Below are 6,008 nucleotides of genomic sequence, written 5' to 3' on the forward strand. Positions count from 1 at the left end.
AATAAAACCTTTAAAACAGTATTTTTAGAAATTAAAAAATAAAAATTCACATATGCTCAAACTGCTAAGAAATGGGAAAAAATCTGAAAAACAGGAGAGGAGCACCTGGATGGCTCAGTTGGTTAAGCATCCTGGTTTCAGCTCTGGCCATGATCTTGGGGTCATGAGATCGAGTCCTGCGTTGGGGTCTCCACTCAGTGTGGAGCCTGCTGGAGACTCTCCCCCTCTGCCCCTCCCCTAACTGGTTAGTGTACACGCTCTTTCTCGCTCGAAATAAATAAATTTCTTAAAAAAAAAAAAAACTACACCACACTACAATTCTGTGCCCTTCAAAAATGAAAATAAATGCAATGGAAGTTAAAAAACACCAAGACAGGACCAAAACACCACGTCAGCTGTTACACACAGATCTAAACACCCCAATTAAAAGACTGTCATACTGGATACAAAACCAAAACAAAACTACTTCCTAATTATAAGAGTCTCATTTTAATTACAAAGAAACAGAAAAACTGAAGATAAAAGATGGTAAGTTTCACTACACAAACACTACCCTTATGAGAAAGTCGGTGGGCCGGCGTCTGTATCCGGCAAAGGCGACTTTATTTTTTTAATATTTTATTTATTCATTTATGATGGACATGGGGGGGGGGGGGAGACAGAGGCGGAAGGAGAAGCAGGCTCCATGCTGGTAGCCCGAGGTGGGACTTGATCCCGGGGCTCCAGGATCACGCCCCAGGCCAAAGGCAGGCGCTAAACCGCTGAGCCACCCGGGGATCCCCCAAAGGCGACTTTAAAGCAGTGAGTGCCACTGGAGGTTAAGGACGACATCTCACAGCCATGAGCGGTTCTATTTGACAGGAAGAAGAACAGCCCTAAGCGTGTGCACCGTAGCATGGGTTTGAAATACCTAAATCCAGGGATGCTGGGGTGGCTCAGTGGTTGAGCATCTGCCTAGGGCTCAGGGCGTGACCCTTGGGGTCCTGGGATCGAGTCCCGCATCGGGCTCCCTGCATCAAGCCTGCTTCTCCCTCTGCCTGTGTTTCTGTCTCTCTCTGTGTCTCATGAACAAATAAAATCTTAAAAAACTAAAAAATATCTAAATCCAGAGTGAGCAGAACAGAACAGAGAAAGCTCTACTCCTAGTTGGGAATGAACAGCATCACAGCTCTCTCAACGAAAAAGATTTTGCCTGATCAGCATCTATAGAATGCTACGCGCCGGTGGCAGTGGAGTCAAGCTGGAAATAAACCAGGAAGATAAAAAGAAGCAAGTTTACATGAACGTAGGCTAAAAAAACCTCTGATTATATTGTACCCAAATTGTAGGAAACTGTTAAAGCAGAACTGGGGAGCGCAGCCCAGGGGGCTCAGCGGTTTAGCACTGCCTTCAGCCCAGGGCATGATCCTGGGGTTCTGCGATCGAGTCCCACATCGGGCTCCCTGCATGGAGCCTGCTTCTCCCTCTGCCTGTGTCTCTGCCTCTCTCTCTCTCATGAATGAATAAATTAAAAAAAAATTTTTAAAAAGCAGAACTGGGGAAATTTATATTTTATGCATAGATTAGAAAAGAAGAAAGCTTTAAAATCAAAGGCCCTAAGTTTACATCTTAAGAAACTAGAACAGAAACAGCAAATTCAATTCCCAAAATGGGGAAAAAAAATGAAACCGAAAATGAAGGAGAAAACAAACGAAATTCAAAACAAACCATTAACTGCTTCCCTGATGGAATCCCAGCAAATGAACAAAGAGCAAAAACCGGTGACGTCAAGACTGAAAAGTGGACAGCACTACAGACCCTGCAGATACCGAGGACACAGAGGGGTTCTGGTTGGAGTATAGACAATCACGGCGGACCCTAACTTTAGCTGGTTAAAAAAAGACAGATCCACTGCAGAAATCACGCGTAGGTAGAGCCACTACTGCGAGCAGTCAGTCCTGGAGGTTCCCCAAAGAATTTAAAGTAGAAATACGTAATGAAGCAAATCCAGCTCTCGATGTACAACCAAAGGAAATGGAGTTGGGATCCCAAACATCTGCACTCCGATGTTCAGTGTGTCATTACTAACAAGACGCGGAAATGAAGTGTCATGGATGGATGGATGAAGAAAATGTGGTATGTAGTGTGATTAGTCACCTTTTATTTTTAATTTTTTAAAAAATATTTTATTTATTCATTCATGAGAGACACACAGAGAGAAGCACAGACACAGGCAGAGGGAGAAGCAGGCTCCCTGCAGGGAGCCCGACGTAGCACTCGATCCCAGAATCCTGGGATCATGCCCTGGGCCGAAGGCAGACGCTCAACCACTGAGCCACCCAGGCATCCCAGTCACCGTTTTTTTGTTTTTTTTTTTAAAGAAAAGCCCTGAAAAAAAAAAAAGAGAAAAGAAAAGCCCTGCCATTTGCAACAACATGCGTGACATTACACACAGAGACAAATGCTGTGTCATCTCTTAGATGTAGAATCTAAAACTAAAAGTGAATTCACAGAACCAGGGAGCACACTGGTGGCCAGGGGTGGGGGAGGAAATGGGCAGGGTGTACAGGTTCTGGGGGTGCACTGCACAGCCTGGCACCTATAATTAGCACAGCCCACGAACCTGAGAGCTGCTAAGGGGTGACCTGTGTTTTCACCGTATGCACACACGGTCAACTCTGAGTTGATGGGTGTGTTCATCACCCTAGCAGTGGGGGGTCTATGTCCTTCGTGTGCATGACCACAACTGAACATCCCAAATGGAAACAAAAAAAAAAAATTAAATATATAATTGTAAACATATCAAAGGGATGTGAATGTTGAGAAATCGAGAGAGGCTGGGCTTTAGGTGAGGAGCCCCTGACAGGTGAGCAGAGGCCAGCAAGTGCTCCGCAGGAGCGGATGGGGCTGGGCCAAAAGAAAGCCGGCTGGGGCTGATGCCCGTGTGGGTTGGCGGAATGAACCACAATCTGGAGCAGCTCAAAAAAAATGACAGGTTTTCTCCTATAGGATTGTGCTTCACGCTTGGCTGGTGATGCAGGGTGGGTGGGGGTGGAAAGGCAGAGTGAAATCTGTGGTCTCTCCGTGCGTGGAAGTCCGACTCCTGCTAGAACTCGGGGCTGGCAATGAAAACAAGGCAGCTTAAGACATGAATAAAGTTGAAGACGTGAAGGAGAGGCGAACTAAAGCTCACGTGGAGACCCAGCCTGGCCAGTGGGCCCACGTCCCTCATCCAGGCCGGCAGAACAGGAAGGAGTGTCCTCTCGCTGGGGCAAGTGTGCCTGGTTTTCGATGTTCAGACACAACGTCTGTGATGCAAAAACAATTCTGAAAAGGGAAGTCGGAAAATGTAACCTACAATCAAGAAGAAAAGAGCCAACAGGAGCAGACCTACGGGGGCCGCAGATGTCGAAATCAGAAGTCAAGGGCAAGTCACTGCTATACATGTGTCAACCAGCACAGAAGTCATGGGGCAGAGGGGCGAAGAGATGGAGGGTTTCAACAGAGAAATCAAATCTGCAAACACAAGTGTGAACTCTAGAACAGAAAAATATCCGAAAAGAATAGACTGGATAGTTTAAGAGCACAGAAAGCACAACAAAAAAGACGAGTAAATCCAAAGGCAGCAAAAATACCCGAATTAAAAGGAGAGGGGGGAAAAGACAAAGAAAAAATATTAAATAAAACCCCCAGAGTATCAGAGACCTTCGGGTCAGGTAACATGGTCCTACAGATCGGTAACTGGAGCCCTGGGGGGCGGGCGGGAGAGCAGCTCGGGAAACCCTCTTGCCGAGCTAACAGAGGAAATCGTCCAAAGCTGATGGAAGACACCAACCCACAGATCTACGGAGCTCCGCGAATGCCCTAGAGGCTAAGTACAAAGAAAACCACATGTCATAGCCCAAGAACTTACAGAGCCTTACAAGCCGCCAGACAAAAAGGTACGGGACTTCGAAGGGAACAAGGGTGACAACTCACCTCACATCAGAATCAACTGAATGACGTCTTTAAAACGCTGGAGGGGAAAAAAACAAAAAGCCCACCCCACAGAAAATGAATCCACCTGCGAAACTAGAATTCCATTCCCGACAAAACACCCGTTAATGCAGGCAAATTATTCTCAGGCAGCCCCAAGTTGTGAGACTTCGTGGCGCGAAACGCCAGGCTACAAAAAAGACATCCCAGGGGGTCCCTTCAGGCTGAAAGGAGAGGGGCCGAGACGGAATCCCCAGTAGCAAGAAGCCTCGAGGGCGCTGTGGAGTAGGACACGATCACGTGTGTATATAGAACACGCACGCATCCAAGTGTATCCAACCATTATATGAAACAAATATAACAGGGAACTGTGGGCTTATAACATTTGTCAGAAATAAAACAAATGGCAAAAATAGCACAAAAGTGGGGTCAGTGGAGAACAGGAAATATCTGTGTGCACGCCAACACGCATCCGCACGTCTCTATTTTTGCATTTGTCCATCTGCTTCTATATTGGGAGCCACCGTCCGAGCTGACCCCTCTGGCTCTAAGCCCACCCCCAGGGCTCACGCTGGTCTCCTCTCAGGCTTGGGCTTCCGGTGGGTTATCTGTGCTGCTTCCTTTCCACCTTGGGCGCAGGTGCTCACCTGCAATCACGGCCCGTCCATTCCCCAGGCGAGCCTGCGCGGGGCTGCCGCTGGACGCCGGCTCTCTGAGGCCCGGACAGGAAGGCCCGGCGGCACGTGGACCCGCGGCTCACGCCCACTCTATACGGAGCTTTTCCAAAGGCTGCTCGGTCGGCACCTGGCGCCGTGTGTGGGTTTGGGAAGTCTCGGGGCTGAATCCCGTCGCCCTGGCAAATTACCTTCTTTCTGCCGCAGTCCCCAAGAGCTGCTGTCGTCTTCAGAACTGAATCGTGTTACTAGGAGATGCCTTGTAGGTGGCGGTCCTCAACATTTCCAAGGTGGCCATTCAGTGTGGAGGTTAGGATTTTTCCTCTATCTGGAAAGTTCTCTCCAACAGTGGCTTTAAACATTGGCTCCTTCAAAGGCTCTGCTAGCGTGCTGCTCCTCCATGGCCTGCCGTCTGCGCCTCTGCCTTCCTCCCACCCACTCTCTCTTCTTGTCCTGCTCCCGTGTCCTTTCATAACCTTCCTTGGAGTCCTGGGCACCCTGCAGGTTCTCCCCCCATGTAGGGGGTGGAAATCGTTTTCCCCCTACACTGCCTTCCTGAATTCAAGCTGTTACCACTTCCGGTTTTTGCCCATTTCTGTGTTTAGTTTTTGAATTTCTGATCAAGATGCGTTTCACAAATTTCTCGGATTGCTGCTGGGAGCAAGTCTTACCGTCTTCTTCAGCTACCAAGCTACCTACCCGGGGAGGCTAGGTTTCCACTGGTCAAGCTCCTTTCTCTGTCGCGTGCAGGGCCACGTTCTGGTTTTGCTAGGCATTCACATCCCTTTGCTTCTGGCCACATCACGCCAAGACCCCTTACAAGGGCACTGATCCACCACGGGACCCCCGCCCCACCAACATGACCTCACAGAAGCCTCAGTCTCACAAAGACCCTGTCCCTCACACTGTCCCTCACACTAATCCCACTGGGGTTAGGGTCAACGTGGGAGCGTTGGGGGAACACATGCAGTCCGAGGCAGCTACCAAGGAGATCACTTTTCCTCTGTGCTGCATTCAAGGCAACTCGTGAGGCTGTGCCGGGGCTCCCCACTGTCAGGTGCACTGGAGACCCAAGCATCCAGCTGCAGCTGCCCCCCGTTTCTCCTGGAAGAACAAACCATTTCGTTACAGTTTCAAATGTGCTTGTGTACAGCCAGGCCCAAGGGGACCTGTCTCTTACCTGTCTGTCCTCTCTCACCTGGACTAGGTCAACAGCCGTGCCCCAGCCCCCAAACACAACCAAACCCAGCTCCGACACCAGAGTCCTCGCTTCTCTTGTTCTGACCACTTCTCCTGAGCGTCACCCCCCGAGCCTGCCCCTCCCAGGGACGTAAGCATCTGCGCTGCTGCTGCTTCAGCCAAGCCTCTCGGAAATACCGG

This window comes from Canis lupus, chromosome 19 (genome assembly GCF_048164855.1).
Source record: "Canis lupus baileyi chromosome 19, mCanLup2.hap1, whole genome shotgun sequence".
Taxonomy (NCBI): Eukaryota; Metazoa; Chordata; class Mammalia; order Carnivora; family Canidae; genus Canis; species Canis lupus.